The sequence below is a fragment of the Mustela erminea genome, chromosome 8, assembly GCF_009829155.1.
Source record: "Mustela erminea isolate mMusErm1 chromosome 8, mMusErm1.Pri, whole genome shotgun sequence".
Lineage (NCBI taxonomy): Eukaryota > Metazoa > Chordata > Mammalia > Carnivora > Mustelidae > Mustela > Mustela erminea.
Genome location: NC_045621.1, coordinates 4,685,282 through 4,703,609, shown reverse-complemented (window position 1 = coordinate 4,703,609; position 18,328 = coordinate 4,685,282). Strand labels below are relative to the sequence as shown.

The 18,328-nt window shown below is 37.2% G+C and overlaps 1 protein-coding gene across 2 annotated transcripts in view; it reads left to right on the top strand.

Annotated features, from left to right (window-relative positions):
* TMEFF2 (transmembrane protein with EGF like and two follistatin like domains 2) overlaps nt 1-18,328 on the top strand; it is a 243,227-nt gene that overhangs the window by 47,715 nt on the left and 177,184 nt on the right. The window lies entirely within an intron of this gene.

The window sequence follows — 18,328 nt, the reverse complement described above, 5'->3', positions numbered from 1 at the left end:
GGCGTTAATACATTACTGTATCTGTTTATTCGCACCTTGGGGATGTAAGGCCAAAAGAGCGAACTGCTTACTGCTTGAAAAACAGTAGGCATTCAGTAACTGATGGCTGTGGTTCTGGAAGTCCCCCAAAATGCTTCCATTGGATCTCAGTCAAGTGGTTGGAATTGGTTATAATGAGAGAGAAGGGTTAATTGAAATGTCAAGATGGGTATATTAGTTCTCTTTAATGTTAGTCGAAACATGAAGGAAGATGTGTGTTGTCATTACAAGCCTTTTCAACTACTGTATGCTACTTCGAGCCCACAGTGTATACCTGAATATACATGTACCCACTATAATTTGCCTTCCTCATGCTGTTAGATATCAGTGCACATTTTCAATATATATATACAAGGGTTCCTGCTTGTTTCTGTGACCATTGATGCCAGTGATGCTAGAAAGAGAAATCTTAAAGTTATCTTGAAGATGAAGGGTGGCCCTCAAAAGCAGTAGCCTAAAGTGAAATCCAATAGTGACCATTATATCCCCGTAGTATCTTACTGATGTCTCTTAATACATTACTCTGGTTAAAAATAAAACCTTCATGTTAGGTCCTGAGAATTAAAACTGAAATGCTTATGTTTTTTTTATTGTGATTAAAGTTCTTCCTTTGAGCTTTCCGAATAAAAAAATTCCCATGCAGCCTCATAGGGCATCGACACGGCTTAGCTTTCACTAGCCCATAAATAGGGAAAGAGGAGTTAAAGGGTAATCACCAAACCATTTATATGACACTGGGTGGTCTTATCCAAGTTTCTCTAGCCAGTATTATCCAATACTTTATTGGAAGTTTTTTTTTTTTTTAATTTGGAAGAGTTGCTAGAAAATGTGCAATTGGAAAATAATTTACACAGACAGACACACACACAAATTACAGGCTGTCACTATGGGACTCTATAAAGCTTACAAATTCAGAAAATAGGATATTCACATTCTCTCAATGAATCAGAAATGTAACAGTCCACACGACTAAGCAGACACTCGGGAGAAGAGCTTGCAAATCCGGCTGCAGAGAGAACGCCGGCATCCGACTCTAAAAATCTAACATAATTATCACTTAAGGAAAGTCAATGTGGAAAATTAATTAAAATATTTTTAGGCCATTAATTTTTCTAGTTCTCATACTCCTTACCCTGTCCACCACTCCCTGTAATGTTGTAATCTAACCCAATTCAAAAAAACAATATGTCAAATGTCAGACTCTTTAAAAACCAAACCTGTAGTTTCTGCTATTTTTTTTTTCTTCACAATATTTTTATTGGCCAGTAGCCTACCTTCTGACAATAATTTAGTTTTTCCTAAAAATAATTTTTTTTAAATTTTCCATAGTTGCTATCAGGATGGCACCTTGTAAAATGGCAAGGGTTCAGTTATTTTGTCTTGTGTGACATTTACATTTTTACAAAGATTCTTTATGGTTATGTTTACATCTTGCCTTCATGAGCTCATTCTTCTGGATGTCTCCAGATAGTAAACACAAAAGCAAACGTACTTTATTTCACTCACCTGCTACCATTGGATGTGAGGGCTTTTCACCTGACCGATTCACTTACACCACTGAATTACTTTTTAGTTGCTTTCTTCTTCAGAAGGATTCCAGTCTTTAGAGGTGCAACACTGATGTAATAGGACACATGAACATGGCCCTTGGATACCCTGCTCTGTTACAAGTCCTCTAGTTAAAATAAAACATTTAATCATTGCAGCAACTCTAAAACAGACGATAACAGGCATAAAAGAATTTTCCAAGATTGTACATCTGGTAATTGGCCAAGTTAGGGAGTGAACGTGAGCAAATCGTGTCTAGAATCTGACCTTAGCTAATATTCTGTTCTTCATATAAAAATCTCCTATAGTTTTTCAATTATATATAAGAGATATCCCCCAAAAGATAACATAAGATGAGTGGACAAAGTACTTTAAAAATATTAAATTACATTGCGTGAAAGAGGGGAGAAGTGAGTTGGGGGAAATCGGCGGGGGAGACGAACCGTGAGAGACTGTGGACTCTGAGAAACAAACTGAGGGTTCTGGAGGGGCTGGGGTGGGAGTTTGGGTGAGCCTGGTGGTGGGTATTAAGGAGGGCACGTAGTGCATGGAGCACTGGGTGTGGTGCATAAACAATGAATCTTGGAACAGTGAAAAAATAAAATTTTTAAAAAAGGATCATTAAAAAAATGTATAAAGAAGCAAGTGTTATTTTACTACTTTAAAGAATAACTATGTTAAAGCCACAAATACAGGTTTCTTTCCAGCTAACCACCCATGAATATGTATTTCTTTTCACAATAAATCATTTATTCAGTAAAAAAATTAAAGAAAAATAAATAAATAAAAATAATAAATTATTATTAATTGGAATTGTTCTGATTCCTAGCATAATATAGACTTTTAAGAATGTTCCTATCAAGTTCATTTAAAAATAAATATCTCATTTTAAATAAAATTATCTTAAAAGTTGGTACTATGGGTTATTGTTTCCCTTTTCAGACAAATATTTTATAGTAAAAAATGCATATATATTTAAAGGTTCATTTGTACAATGAAAATAGAGGACATTCTATAGGTATTTTATAGAATACACAAGCAGAATCATAGATACATAATTATACACTTTTTAATGAAAATTGTTGGTTAAATTAAAATACATTGGTAACTTGCAAAAAATACAAACTCAGATTCCTTGTATTGAATGATGATAATGCTAAATATTGTTAAATGATTTAATATTCTATGTACTATGCCTAATACTATTTAACATATACATTTACATTCTTAGAAAATGGGTTTTGTTCTGTTAAAAATGTTTTCCCAGGGTGCCTGGATGGCACAGTTGGTTAAGTGTTCAACTCATGGTTTCGGCTCAGTTCGTGATCTCAGGGTCCTGAGATAGACCCTGGGCTTGGGCTCTAAGCTTAGTGTGGGGTCTTGCTTAAGGCTCTCTCTCCCTTTCCCTTTGCCCCTCCCCCTTCAAATAAATAAATAAAATATTTAAAGAAATGTTTTCCAATTTTCCTTAGAGAAAAGGAAAATAGTCCAGAAAATAATATCCATTTGTTTCAAGTATGTCAACTCATAATGATGATTTATGTGGGTTATTGCTTTAACTCATTAAAGTTTGTATTTTTTTTGAAAATTCCAGGAAATTTCTAAATCTTAAATTAGGCATTATTTGGCCTTTAATTACTTTAATCTTTACACCAGAAGAGTGTAAGACTTCACAAAGTCAAGTTGGAAATAACCCCCCTAGTGAATATGATATTTAATAGAGAAACTACACGTGTTAAACCACCTATTTGCAACATGTACAAGGGCACTATTTTCTCTTTGAATAGGTAACATAAAAACTGAATGAAAGCAAAGCAGTCCTGCATTTGACCTTATCACATTTAAAGAACCCGTTTAACCGGCTGTCATTCGCTTTCCCTCACTCTGGAATGAATCTCCAAGTGCGAAACCGGCCTTGGAGTACACACGCGTGCACACGTGGATCTAACCACCTAGCGGTTGTTTACACATCAGAGGACAGAATCAGAGTAAAGAAGTATGGGGAGCAGTGCAGTGCAGATACTGCCGGCTGCGGGGTGGGTGCGCAGCCCCTGACAGTGGCCTCCGCCTCCGGCTCTGTTCCACGGCCTGTGAACAAAGACAGTGGGGTCCTCGGAGGAGGCGAAATGGGTGGGAATGGAAAGATGGACATGTGGAGAGTCAGTTTTATAAAATAAATCTACTTATTTATTCTACGTTATATATATACCATTATCTTACTATCATTCACCTTTGACAATTAGGAAAAATTAATTTTTCACGCTAATCTTTCTTAAGATGTATTTTTTTTATAAAAAGGAGGGTTGGGGCTCCTGGGTGGCTCAGTCAGTCAGGCTTGTGACTCTCGGTGTCGCTCCGGTCATGATCTCAGGGTTGTGCGATGCAGCCGGGGCGGCTCCTGCCCAGCAGCGAGTCTGGGTACGTTTGCTTTCCCTCTCCCTCTGCGGGTCCCGCTGTCCCATGGGCAGGCGCTCGCGCGCTCTCCTTCTCTAAAACAAATAAGGAAATCTTTAAAAAATTAAAACAAAATAAAGAAAAGGGAGGGGACGTTTTCCCAAGTGTTAATTAACAAATGACATCAGAGCATGAGGAAAGTGATGAGGATGCTGACAATCTGGGAAGGAGCACAAGCCTTGAATCTGTTTTCTTTGTTCTCCTCAGTACACTGGAACAGAACTTTAAAACATACAGGAATTCTATGTTTTTCATACCAAATAACAGTGTTTATAATTTTTTCAAAGATTATTTATTTATTTATTTGAGAGAGAGCATGAGCAAGGAGAAGGTCAGAAGGAGAAGCAGACTCCCCATGGAGCTGGGAGCCCAATGCAGGACTCGATCCTGGGACTCCGGGATCATGACCTGAGCCGAAGGCAGTCGTCCAACCGACTGAGCCACTCAGGTGTCCCTATAGTTTTGGGTTTTTATATCACTTGAGGTTTCAAAATAACCCAGTAAGTCAGGCAGTGTTATTTTTTAATGTAACTGCTTATATAAACACATAACTAATAAATGTTTAAATGGAATTCAGACCGGCTCAGCTAAGGACAGGATATTATGAAGAACTCAAGAGAAGTAAACACTTGTAATGCACGTATGATCATTCATTCTAAATTAAGGATGACTATTAAAAAAAAATCACTAAGAAGAGACTATAGATGTTTTTTATGTCCTTCAAACAAAAGATTTGAAAAATGCAGAGAATATGACAGGAAAATACACTTACTACTCAGAAATTAGCAAAAAATTGTCATTGTCATGGAGATACTTAAATTACAAGAAGAAATAAATCAGGAAATGATGAATGTAATTAATTTTTCTTGAAGTTCAACTGATGCAAGGTAAAAGCATATTTATTATGTGAATGTCTAGCCACCCGTGATATTAAAAAAATGAGTAAATACCATATTTGCAATAAATGTAAATTAGGCAAATTTTGTCACTGACGTTCACAGATAATACACTAAAGTGTAGTTATTCACTGATGACTTTAATTTTCTCATGTGAGTTTGCATAAATAAATATATAAGTACACTTATTAAAAAAAGTCTAAATTTTTGTTACTTTTTTCACTCTTTAATAGGAACAAAATAAGCCAAAGTGAATGTAGAAGCCACATACAACAGAAGTCTTCTGATGTGTAAAAAATTGCTATAACACTGAGCACTAGACCACACCTTCAGATGGAGTTTGAGCATCTTTCAAATGCCCAACTTAGCCGCTAATGTAAGAGGAAAAAAAAAGTATTTGAGAAATAGATCAGGCAAGTAAGTGAATACTATAGGTGTTTTTTAAAAAGGCAAAAAGAGGAAGAGATTAGGAAAGCGCACCTGAACTAGACACCACGTCTTGTCCAAATGAGTAAGTTAATTTCTCTAACAGTTGTTCCATATGAATTTGTGCCCATACATGCTAGCTAGCTTGGACTTTTTTTTTAAGATTTTATTTATTTATTTGACAGAGAGAGAGACCAAACAAGCAAGGGGAGCAGCAGGCAGAGGGTCAGGAAAAGCAGCCCCCGCCCCCACACTCTGAGCAGGAAGCCTTACACCGGGCTCAATCCCAGGACCTTGGGATCATGACCTGAGCTGAAGGCGGATGCTTAACCCACTGAGCCACCCAGGCACCCCTGCTAGCTCTGATTTTTCTTGGGAAGCTGGAGACCTAGGTTTTTATTCAAAACCTAATTTTTGGATGTGGGCAAATAATGAAAAACACTGAAATTGTCTAATGGGCCACAGATGAACAGGTGTCTGTGACTGGTCTGTGCCCTTCTCAGGGGTCTTCATGTACAGTTGTCCTAAATAACAGGTAACAAAATAATAATGCTAATAATAATAATAGGTCAACATCTGATAGGGAATTTGTTGGTTGGAATCTTGTTCCATTTTCTCAGCTATAGTTTTATGAATATGAAATAGCCAACTGTGTTTTGTCAGTGCGGGCTTCTAATAAATGATAACTGTTTCAGTCTGTAGGCATAAGTGTGCATTTCTAAAGGCCACTGGTTCTCAGATGCACACCAGATAAACTCTATATATTAATTAGTTCTTGCACTCCAGACTGTGGATTTTTTGTTGTTGTTGTTATCAATCATTTGTGGTTCACAACAGAAGTTTAAATAGATGCTCTTCGAAGTATTTACTAATTGTTACTTTTATTATTTGTCAATATTCAGACAGAAATTTTGCCTCAGTAATAGCAGGGAGCCAATATCTTTGAGATACGAATTAATGTAAACTCACTCATTCTTGGCTTTAGAATTAAAAAAAAAAATGAAAAGGTGCTGTCTTCAGTGTTGTAAAGTATATATGATTTTAAACCAAAGCTTACCTTATTTGGCTCCCTGAGAAGTAGCACATTCTAAGTGATCTCTGTATGTCAGATTAAGTTCATTGTTTCTAGGAAAGCCCACGTTTTCGATCTATCTACGGCCAACTCATGCTACCCAACATTTAGATCATGTTTAAAATTTAAATTTGCATACATACATTCTCATATAAGATTCTAAATATAATATTTTGATCCTAGATATAGTGAGAACATATATGAATCCCTTTCTTTTCCCTTTTGACTCCCCAAAGAGGGTGTTTCACAAGTGTCGTAATGAATTGCTTGTTTCTGTTTCCTGAGAAGACAGCATTGCCTGATGTGACAGCTGTGCTTCTGGTTCCTATTATCACAGTGTGGTGACATACACTCGATTCCGTACCATTCTTTCAGTTATATTTGCTCATACAAGCTTTTGAGGATTAAGTGAGATGTCTTTATATAAAGGATCTTACTTAGTGCCCTAGAATAGAGATGATATTTGATAAACACAAATATCTTTCGTTGCCTCTATTTTGGACACCTTTATTCCAAATGCACCTGTTGTGTTCAACTTGTCCACATACGCCAGTTCCAGTCACGATAATTCCAGCTCCAACATGGTAGTGGATTCTTCCGGCTTCTGGAAGATAGGACATAGCTCTCAGGGCCCTGTCTGACCTTATCCTTCATTCTTTCCCTTTTACCATCATGCTTTATCCAAACTAAACAGCTTTCTCTTTAGTCTCTCTCTCAGATTGATATCTTTACTACAATTTTCCATCTATTTTGAATTATTTTACGACCTCTTTCCCTCACGAATTATAGCTTATAAAAATCTTGCATATCCTTGGGGCCGAGTTCAGTGAAATATTTCTACACCACTTCCCCTTCTCTACTTTCAGAGCACTGTGCGGTTTTAAAGTCACTTATCTCTAAGTATTACTGCCTTAAAATTAATGAAGTCACCCACCTCAGCTCTATTACAGGATCACAGATATGCTTAGCATAGTTTCTATCCCATTCACTTTTGTATACTTGCAAAAGGGGGAGGTTGCCTTCCACATAATAAATGTTCAGTAAGTATTTCTTGAATTGATTTGGTAGAAACCATGGGAGCCATTAAGACCAGATTCCGAAATCAATTTAGAATTCCCCTCTACACCTTCCCCACCGCCCAGCCTCTGGCAGAAACTCGTGGAATCTCATTACCTCATTACACAGTATTTTTCCTTGTTGGAAAATTGAAATCATTAGACAGTCTTTCTTGTTTTGAACTGAAATATTTTTCTCTTTTTACCTTGCCCTCAGCTTTTCCTGTAAAATTTGAATATTGAAAATTTTGTCTCTTCCACGTGGAAACCCTTTAAATATTAATATGGTGCTTATTCTAGTCATTTTTCTCTCCTGTTAAACCTCGCCCACTCTTTACTCCCACATTCTGTTTTCCTAATATAACACTTCAGCCACCCCTTCTAAAATGTTACCTATTTTATCAGTTTACATCTTTTTTTTTTTTTTTTTTTTTTTTTTTTTTTTTTTTTTTTTTTTTTTTTTTTTTTTTTTTTTTTTTTTTTTTTTTTTTTATATTTATATTTTTATTACGGTTAGAATTTATTTTTGTGAATTATGCTAAACATTTAATATATCCTTTTATTTTTTTTTTTTTTTTTTTTTTTTTTTTTTTTTTTTTTTTTACTTATTTATTTATTTATTTTTATTTCCAGCATAACAGTATTCATTATTTTTGCACCACACCCCGTGCTCCATGCAATCCGTGCCCTCTATAATACCCACCACCTGGTACCCCAACCTCCCACCACCCGTCCCTTCAAAACCCTCAGATTGTTTTTCAGAGTCCATAGTCTCTCATGGTTCACCTCCCCTTCCAATTTCCCCCAACTCCCTTCTCCACTCTAAGTCCCCATGTCCTCCATGCTATTTGTTATGCTCCACAAATAAGTGAAACCATATGATAGTTGACTCTCTCTGCTTGACTTATTTCACTCAGCATAATCTCTTCCAGTCCCGTCCATGTTGCTACAAAAGTTGGGTATTCATCCTTTCTGATGGAGGCATAATACTCTATCCCCAGGGGTACAGGTCTGTGAATCACCAGGTTTACACACTTCACAGCACTCACCAAAGCACATACCCTCCCCAATGTCCATAATCCCACCCCCTTCTCCCAAACCCCCTCCCCCCAGCAACCCTCAGTTTGTTATGTGAGATTAAAAGTCACTTATGGTTTGTCTCCCTCCCAATCCCATCTTGTTTCATTGATTCTTCTCCTACCCACTTAAGCCCCCATGTTGCATCACCACTTCCTCATATCAGGGAGATCATATGATAGTTGTCTTTCTCTGCTTGACTTATTTCGCTAAGCATGATACGCTCTAGTTCCATCCATGTTGTCGCAAATGGCAAGATTTCATTTCTTTTGATGGCTGCATAGTATTCCATTGTGTATATATACCACATCTTCTTGATCCATTCATCTGTTGATGGACATCTAGGTTCTGGATTGGAAGAATAAATATTGTGAAAATGTCTATGCTACCTAAAGCAATCTACACATTTAATGCAATTCCTATCAAAGTACCATCCATCTTTTTCAAAGAAATGGAACAAATAATGCTAAAATTTATATGGAACCAGAAAAGACCTCGAATAGCCAAAGGGATATTGAAAAAGAAAGCCAACGTTGGTGGCATCACAATTCCGGACTTCAAGCTCTATTACAAAGCTGTCGTCATCAAGACAGCATGGTACTGGCACAAAAACAGACACATAGATCAATGGAACAGAATAGAGAGCCCAGAAATAGACCCTCAACACTATGGTCAACTAATCTTCGACAAAGCAGGAAAGAATGTCCAATGGCAAAAAGACAGCCTCTTCAATAAATGGTGCTGGGAAAATTGGACAGCCACATGCAGAAAAATGAAATTGGACCATTTCCTTACACCACACACAAAAATAGACTCAAAATGGATGAAGGACCTCAATGTGCGAAAGGAATCCATCAAAATCCTAGAGGAGAACACGGGCAGCAACCTCTTTGACCTCAACCGCAGCAACATCTTCCTAGGAACAACGCAAAAGGCAAGGGAAGCAAGGGCAAAAATGAACTATTGGGATTTCATCAAGATCAAAAGCTTTTGCACAGCAAAGGAAACAGTTAACAAAATCAAAAGACAACTGACAGAATGGGAGAAGATATTTGCAAACGACATATCAGATAAAGGACTAGTGTCCAGAATCTATAAAGAACTTAGCAAACTCAACACCCAAAGAACAAATAATCCAATCAAGAAATGGGCAGAGGACATGAACAGACATTTCTGCAAAGAAGACATCCAGATGGCCAACAGACACATGAAAAAGTGCTCCATATCACTCGGCATCAGGGAAATACAAATCAAAACCACAATGAGATATCACCTCACACCAGTCAGAATGGCTAAAATCAACAAGTCAGGAAATGACAGATGCTGGCGAGGATGCGGAGAAAGGGGAACCCTCCTACACTGTTGGTGGGAATGCAAGCTGGTGCAGCCACTCTGGAAAACAGCATGGAGGTTCCTCAAAATGTTGAAAATAGAACTGCCCTATGACCCAGCAATTGCACTACTGGGTATTTACCCTAAAGATACAAACGTAGTGATCCAAAGGGGCACATGCACCCGAATGTTTATAGCAGCAATGTCCACAATAGCCAAACTATGGAAAGAACCTAGATGTCCAGTTTACATCTTTTAATGAAGAATTCCCAATTGTGCAAAATGCTCTGTGAAGGATTTGACCAGTCCAGGATGCACAAGGAGATCTCTCCCTCCGTGTGGACCCTTCACTCCTGCAATTCAACGGACAGCTTCAGCGGCCAAATCATGGGGTTGCCTCGCAGTGAGATTCAACAAAAAACCATTTAGTGAGTGCCTGCTATCTGCCAGGCATCATAAAGCCCTTCAACGTATGTTGTCTCAGTAACTTTGTAGTTGATGAAAGCTCTGACGTCATTGTCGCCCGCATTGCTGTTGAGAAAAGATCTTCCATCTTCAACACACATAATTGCTATGCCAACACCAATCTAGGATTTTCCGTGTATCCCAGTTAAACTTCATTATGTTGGTTTTAACTCATCTCTTTAGCCTGTTGAGACTGATTTATATCCTGTTTCTGGTGTCAAAGATAGTAGTTTCCCTAGCTTTGAGTCAACCAAATATTTGATAAGGACACCACTTAGTTTTCAGCAAGGAATTGATAGAACACAGTTTAACTGAATGGAGCAGAGCTAAGGGCTCTGCTCTCTAAGTCCGTTCTTCTGATTCGTAATGAGAGTCTCTAAGGAGAGCTCTTCTGCAGAAACACATTCACCAAAATGGTCTAGCGTGGGTGGTCCATTCTCCGTCATAGCTGCAGGGCCATCATGAAATTTCTTTTATGTGTTTTAGAGTCTGATAGAAATCCCATGAAATACAAAGTTGTTCTGGTGTGCCTTAGTCTAAGTGCATTCTTGGTGTTGTTTATTTACATGTTTATTCATTTATTTATCCCATTTCCATGTTCTCCACTCACTAGAAGTCCCAACTATTCGTATGACAACAGTTTATGAATTTTTTAGCTTTAGTAATTATATAAAAACTCTGTGAATTTCATACTTTGACTTCTGCCCATTTTTGAAAATTGGATTATTTGCTCCCCTCTAATCTTAGGGGATTTCCTCCATTTACCATCATTTCCTAGTGATGACTCCGAGCGATTTGTTTCACAACCTTTCAAATGAAATTCATCTGAATCTGGACTTGAACATTCACTTAAAGAGGCTAAATGCTCTCATAATCTTTGCTTTTATTTTGTGTTTCAATTACCTCTTTAGGATGCCATCATTCCTAATGTGAAGATAATTCTCCCAGTGGAGGGAAATTGAAGCAAACCACCATTTTGTCACACTTAACAGTTTACCATTTCTCATAAGCAGTGATTGTATCCATCATTTAAGAAATATTTTTAGTCTGATCCTGTATTTATCTCATATATACACATATTTTTTACAGTTAAGAGAAAACTCTTTAATGTACTTAGCACAGGTAAGAAGTATCAGATGTTTTAGCTTCTTGGTCTGATTCTCAAAATTGTTCCTTCTCTTTCATATTCATCTTTGGCTATATGTTCTCCCCTTCATATTTTATACACGTCTCACTTAAATGGGAGCTCATCAGAAAGGGAGCCCTGAGCAACTGCTCTGGTTTCCTTGGATACTGATTCTTTATTTTCCTCATCAGTATCATTTGTGATTGTATTATCAGATTTTAAATTTTTATTTTCTACCTCCTTTAAATTTTCTGGCCATGGAACCCCCAGGCGGACTATAATAGCTATTTCTTCTTAAATTGTTTTTTTGATATAATTTCCTAAAAATTAGAATATGCTTAGTAGCCATTTCTCAATTACTAAACCATCATGTATGCTTTCTCTAAAAGTTTCCACTATTTTAGATTCAGGACTAAGCTCTTCATTGCTGGTAAAAATTAAATCATGACTAGAAACTGTCTTCATTGTTTTGTTTTCAACCTCAGGAATGCTATTTCAGCAAGACAGCACAGTTTTCTGATGTTCTCTATTAGAAGAAAGGGCTTTCTAGCAAATGTCCTGGTGTTTTAATTTCCCAAAAGTTGCCCTTTTTAACATTGGTATGATCTTTGTAATGAAACATCAGCATTATTATTAGAAATATTATTAGAAGTTATTGGAAATGTAAATTCTGATGCCCATATCAGAAATTGTGGGGATGGATCTCAGCAGTCTGCCTTCAACAAGCCCTCAGGGTCATTCTTCTGCCCGCTGAAGTTTGAGAACCACTGCTGTGAAGCATCGTCCATACCTTCTGAGTAAGGAGAAGGGAGAGTATTATCCCTTAACCACTTGTGCTGATTCAGGTATTATCTATTAACAGGTCTATCACGGGTTTTAAGCACATAGTAGAAAACACAGGTCTTATTACCACATAGTAGCATGTCCCTGCCTTTCCTCTTGCCTTACCTCTTTTGAACAAGGAGTCTTCTACATCTAGGCATAAGTGCATCACCCAAAATATTGTGATACTTGTAAGATAATTCAGCTTCTAATGTTAAATTCTGGTGTTTCCAAAAATATGTTACCCATCAGACTCGGTGTATAAGCGTGTAACTGAGGCCTTTCGTTCAGTGACTCATTCAGGATTATTTCCTCCTAAGAACAACTGGGCACCCTCTCGCCTACGGGTCTTGCTCAGGCAATAACAACCACTCTACAGCACCTCTCTCTACTCCCAGACTCGTTCACTCTGATGTTCCTCTACAAATTGACCGAAAACACAGCCCTAATTATGTCATTTCCTCACTGAAAATTCGTTGTTGATTTTGGACTCTTCACACTGGCATTCGAGGCTCTCGATAGTGTAACTTCAACCCTTTTCTCCAGAATTTCATTTCATGACCCCCTTCTTTATGGCCAACATTCCAGTGCAGTGGGACGAGGTATCGTTCCTGGGACATCCCGGCCTACAGGACTTTGTTTGTGATTGTCCTTCCTCTTGGCCTGATATTCACATCATTTTCATATTTCATACCCCCTTGGGGTCCTTGCCCTCATGAATCCTTTGCTCTGTAGCTTGATCAGATGCCATCTCTCCTCCTCTCCCTCTGGTGAACACCAACAGAACACAGAATGCCACACTCTGTGTTCCTGGTGAGCTACTCCATTGTACAGTGCATGATTAGGGACTGATAGATACTTCTGTAAAGCAGGGACTTCTGATGTATGCTTTCTCCTTAACTATTTATGGAATTGAAGTAAATATCATGCTGTAGCAATACATTCTATCATTTCTTCTGTGCATCTTTTTCTTTCCTTTTTATTCTCCTTTGAAAATTTTCTCAAGTGATAGAGTTAATTTCAAAGTGCCTCAATAGGAAATCTAGGGCTTTGCTTCTAAATTATTTGAACTTAGTGATTCTAAACAGTAACGTTATTATCTTTTTGATGAAAGTATAATGAACATAATGTTCTCTTGATAAATCTAAAGTTAATTGTTCACCTTTGAATGGCTTGCTTCTAATGAAAATAGGTGAAAAACATTAACTTTAAAAACTCGGTGTTAAGAAATGACATAATAAATGTATACGTGTGGGGGGTGTGGAGAGAAGTAAGTAGGGAAGCAAGAAAAGGGGGCAGGGAAGGAGAAAGAGAAGAAAAAGGAAAATTCACAAGGACTGAACTGGCCACAAAAGTCTTCAATCTTTCTGTCCCCTCCCGTCAGTGGTATAACTATGACACTTGATTTAAGTAAACTATAACCTATGGAATATAGGGACAGGATTATTTTATTCCACATTGACATATAGGTAAGTGGTGGTTATATTATAAGAGTTATGAATTATTTAAAAAATTGGTTGAAGATACCGTGTATTTGGACAGTATGTTGTTTGAAAGGTTTTATGTACCATTAAAAAAAGCACAAGATGAGGAAGTTGACTTCATAAAAATAGAGGAAAAGGCTTAGCAATTAAGCTTAGGATGAAGTATCTTTATCTTTACTTTCTTACCATGATCAGCTCACATTTTAGTCTTTAAATGGAAAATGACTTGTATTTAACCTTTTATGATTCAGAGAGCCATTTAATTGTAATTGTAGCTAATCCAATTAAAGATGGATTATAATAACTGCTGAATTAATAGGTCATGAAATGTTGAGTTTAATTAGTAGATTCCTGTGTATTTTGAAAGAATGAAAAATACCTTTTGAAATATGTGAAAACTTTAAAAATTTGGTGTAAACTTTTGTGGAGTTGTATTATTTAAAAACAAACGATCAACAAAAATGGAAGAAGCCCAGGAAAGAATGGCATAACATAAGATTTGGGGGAAAATCAAGTTCCTAATTTTATGTTTATTGAATTTAAATTTTTCTTTTATACCCCCAATCTTGAAAGAAAAAAATTGTAGGAATTTTTAATTTCTCCTTTCCTTTGATAAATTAAGATTATTATTATATATAATACGATAATAATTTTTAAAAAAGTATCAAATGACAACTTTACTTTTAAGATTCCAAATCATAACGCAACACAGTCTAAGTCAAGTATAGACATTTTGTATCTGTTGCATACTTGCCAAAATTCATGCAGTTTCAGTTCAGTTAGGCCAAATGACCTATGTTAGCATCAGATGTAATACTTTAATATCAGTGCATTTTTTTAGAAGAGCTTTGGAAACATATGACTAAAAGAAATGTTTAAAAAATCAGTGACTCTTGGTATGTCAAATAATTACACAACTAAAATTAAAGCACTGTTTTACTACGGGCGCAGTGTAGATTTTTCAGTGTGGTGTGCCTCTGTCTTTGCAGTCGCTTCTGTCTGCATCCTGAAAAGGACCACCTTCCCGTGGGTGTGCACATTCAGGCCAAGCCCTCAGATGCTCAGATGGGGCGGTTCGGGAGCAAAATGGGAAAATCCTTGATTATAAAATCATATTTCCTTAATTCTATGCTACAGTAGTTTTGTATTTTAACATTTTAAAAATCAGGATGCATCTTAAAATTGAAATGTAAGAACAGATATGAGGTTTTCAAATTCTTATCCCACAAATTGGGGATTTTTCAGGGTGAGAAGAGCTAAAGTATTAAAATATTTCCTTCTAAAAGTGTCCTTTTTCCTTGATTAGCCCAAGGACTCCCTATGACCAGAAAACATTGCTCTGAGGATAATACTATTTATATAAAATACCAGCTTGGTAAAAAGTGTCAAGATCTTTCACTTTTTCCCCTTATAAATCCACCACTGGTTTATATTTTCAAGATGATTAGAGATATCCAAAAGAGAGAATTTGTAGACTTAAAAAAAAAAAAAAACCAAAAAAAAAAAAAAAAAACCCAGACTCCACAACTGGAGAGCTCTCGCAGAGCGGATTCCCAAGCCTGCCGGAAGACTGCTAGAGTCCTAGCCGTTCACACAGTCCGGCCTCCCGAGATACACAGAAATATAAACTGGCACCAGAGCCAAAATACCCACTTTAGGAGCCCCAGGCCAGCACAAGTTAAGATCACTCTGCGCTCAACACACACGAGAGGCACCCAGGAATGTCCCAGAGGAAATACGTGGCTACTGAAAGGTATACAATGGCAACATATATCAGATAGACAAATTACCAGGGCTGCACCGTCTGTGCCACACACCGGAGAGTCCCACTAGTCCTGGGGGCGGCCAGAATGTGCTGCTGCAGCACTTGGGGTGGAAACACATTTTCTGTGAGCAGCAACCTCCTAGGAAGAAACTGCCTTCTCCTTTAGCATTTGGAAGCTGCTAAGGAACCTGGAATCAGGGTCTCCTTAATGTTGTTTTAAGCCCATTATCAAAGCTACATCTCCCTGAAAGCTTCAGACTTCATTACACCATTAGAAAAATTAACATATTGTACCTGATAAGCTTCTGGAAAATTCAAAATACTGCAGCCTTACTAATGTTGATTACCCAGCACTTTCTTTCTTATTGAAAGAGTTTCTCAAGAATTAAAATATATGCTGTTTGTCTACTTTCTTCTTGAGATAAGGCAGCAACAGTTAACTTGTTCTGAAGTTAATTTTCTACTTGTAAATTCAAGTATTCATTTTTAGCATATCCTTTCTTTTGTCAGAATATAATATCTGTGCAAGGATTTATAAAGGAAAACTAATTTAGGCATGTTTATAGTAGAGGATAGTAAAAGTAAATTTGAAGGTTAAAGTGATTTAGAATATTTGTCAGTAATCTAAGTAAAAACCAAAAATATCATTATCTTATGCTAATGCTGGGTTGCTACTTCATAGGTCAGTTCTTAGGTATTTTTAAAATTAAGAGATCTGGAAAAAGTGAAAAATATATGTATAGTCATTGAGTAAAATAAAATTTTTAGCCTTTTGAAAATAGGCTTTATTTGAAATGCTAAATTTAAAAAATGTGACGGATGCAATTTATTTGGACTTAAGTTTAATCAGTGAAAGGCTAACCTTATAGAAACGACTAAAAATGGCAGTGATCTGAAATCTAAGGTTGCAGTGGGAAATCAAGTTTGCAAATATGAATCATACCAATGTTCTGCAAAGTAGAATTGTGCAACTTTGCACTAAGAAATACTACAAAGTAGTTCAGGCCTATGTGTCTCAAAACTCTAGAGTAATGGGTTGGCAAAGAGTATGTACATATGATATCATCATTAAAATTAAGATTCAATGGATGTCGACGTATAAGTTGTGTTGGGCAACTTATAGTTTTAAGGATTTTCGCTAAGTTGCTTCAGGAGAAAGAATAATACACAAATATAAAGAGATTATTACTCAGAATGCCCCAGATTTCTCAAACTAGCAGATTAAAGATTTTTAAAGGCTTGAGCTTTTCAATTAATGTAAAATAAAATTATAAAGTTGAACTGCTGCCCCCTCCTTTTTTTTTTTACTTCAGACATAGTCGGCTCTGTTCTTGTCATGCCTTAGCACAGGCTTCAACACTTGTCCCGAATACCTGTTCCAGCAAGTCACTGATTTCTCCAAAATAAAGAGAAGGACTTCTAATCCAATCTAATCTAACCTAGTTTAAACCAACAAAAACTGCTCTGTTGATTTCTCAAGGGTTCCACAAATGAATAACTTTTATATTTTGGGATCAGGAAAGAAAGAAGCAGGAGAGAAGGCAGGAGAGGCAGCACTTAAAGCCAGAAGGGGAGCCATTCCCACACCATCCCGAACTAGCAGAGATGACAGCTGTGAATTAGGTGGCTTGTGATAGTTAATGAACCCTGTGTAATTTGCTCTATTGTTAGCCAATATGTGTCTCTCTGTAAGCACTTGCAAAATTGTACTTTGATGAACAATAAGGTCCGGTAGATTTTTCTTCATCCTGGCTGATAGAGGATCATCTGGAAATGGTTCGAGGCCATCGGGAGGGCATTTTGTGCCCCAGAGTCTCTCCAGACTGAGGGAGGAGCGGCAGACTCCTCCGTTAGGAAGCTTGGTGGCGGGAAGAGTTGGTGACAATAACCTTATTCGTGCGCTAGCGCCATAGCTCTCAGAGTCAGAATGCTTTGCTGACATAACATAGCCCTAAATACAGTAATTCTAAATTATGTAGCAAAACAACAAAATTCAAAAACCCAAAGCAAGAATTACTCCTTTACTTATAAAAATAAATCCATAAATACCAAGGAAACAAAAATGGAGTGGATTGCCCAAGTGAGAAGAGGAGGCATTCTTTTTTTTTTTTTTTTAAAGATTTTTATTTATTTATTTTGAGAGAGAGAGAGAGAGACAAAGTGAGAGAGAGCATGAATGAGGAGAAGGTCAGAGGGTGAAGCTGGAGCCCAATGTGGGACTTGATCCCAGGACTCTGGGACCATGACCTGAGCCGAAGGCAGTCGCTTAACCAACTGAGCCACCCAGGCGCCCGGAGGAGGCATTCTTTTAGAGCAGCCAAAGCGAGTGCTTCTGTGTAGTTGGGAGACGGCCCCCCCGTAATGGAGGAGGGCACATATTAGTCCAACTAACGTGGTTCTTATGACCCTGGAGAATTTACACAGCCTCTCCGAGCCTCAGTTTCCTTAATATAACTGAAGAGAAGATACCAAGGTCCTGGGAAACACCAAATAATCGCGTAAGTGGTGATTAGTTTCCCTTCCTTCCAGTTGCAAGTGTATCTTTTCCTTTATCTCAGATGCATTTAGCATGGCAGGATCTGGACCGCATCAGCTGTGAAGGGAGACCTGCCTGGCAGTTTTAGTTGTCACCTTTGTTCTCATACAAATCCTGCTGATTTTTTTTTTCTGAACTATATCATATAGTATCATCATACTAATAATTGAATGTATTTGAGATACTTGAATAATTTATAGGATTTTCTCTGTTACCCAACCTGTCATATAG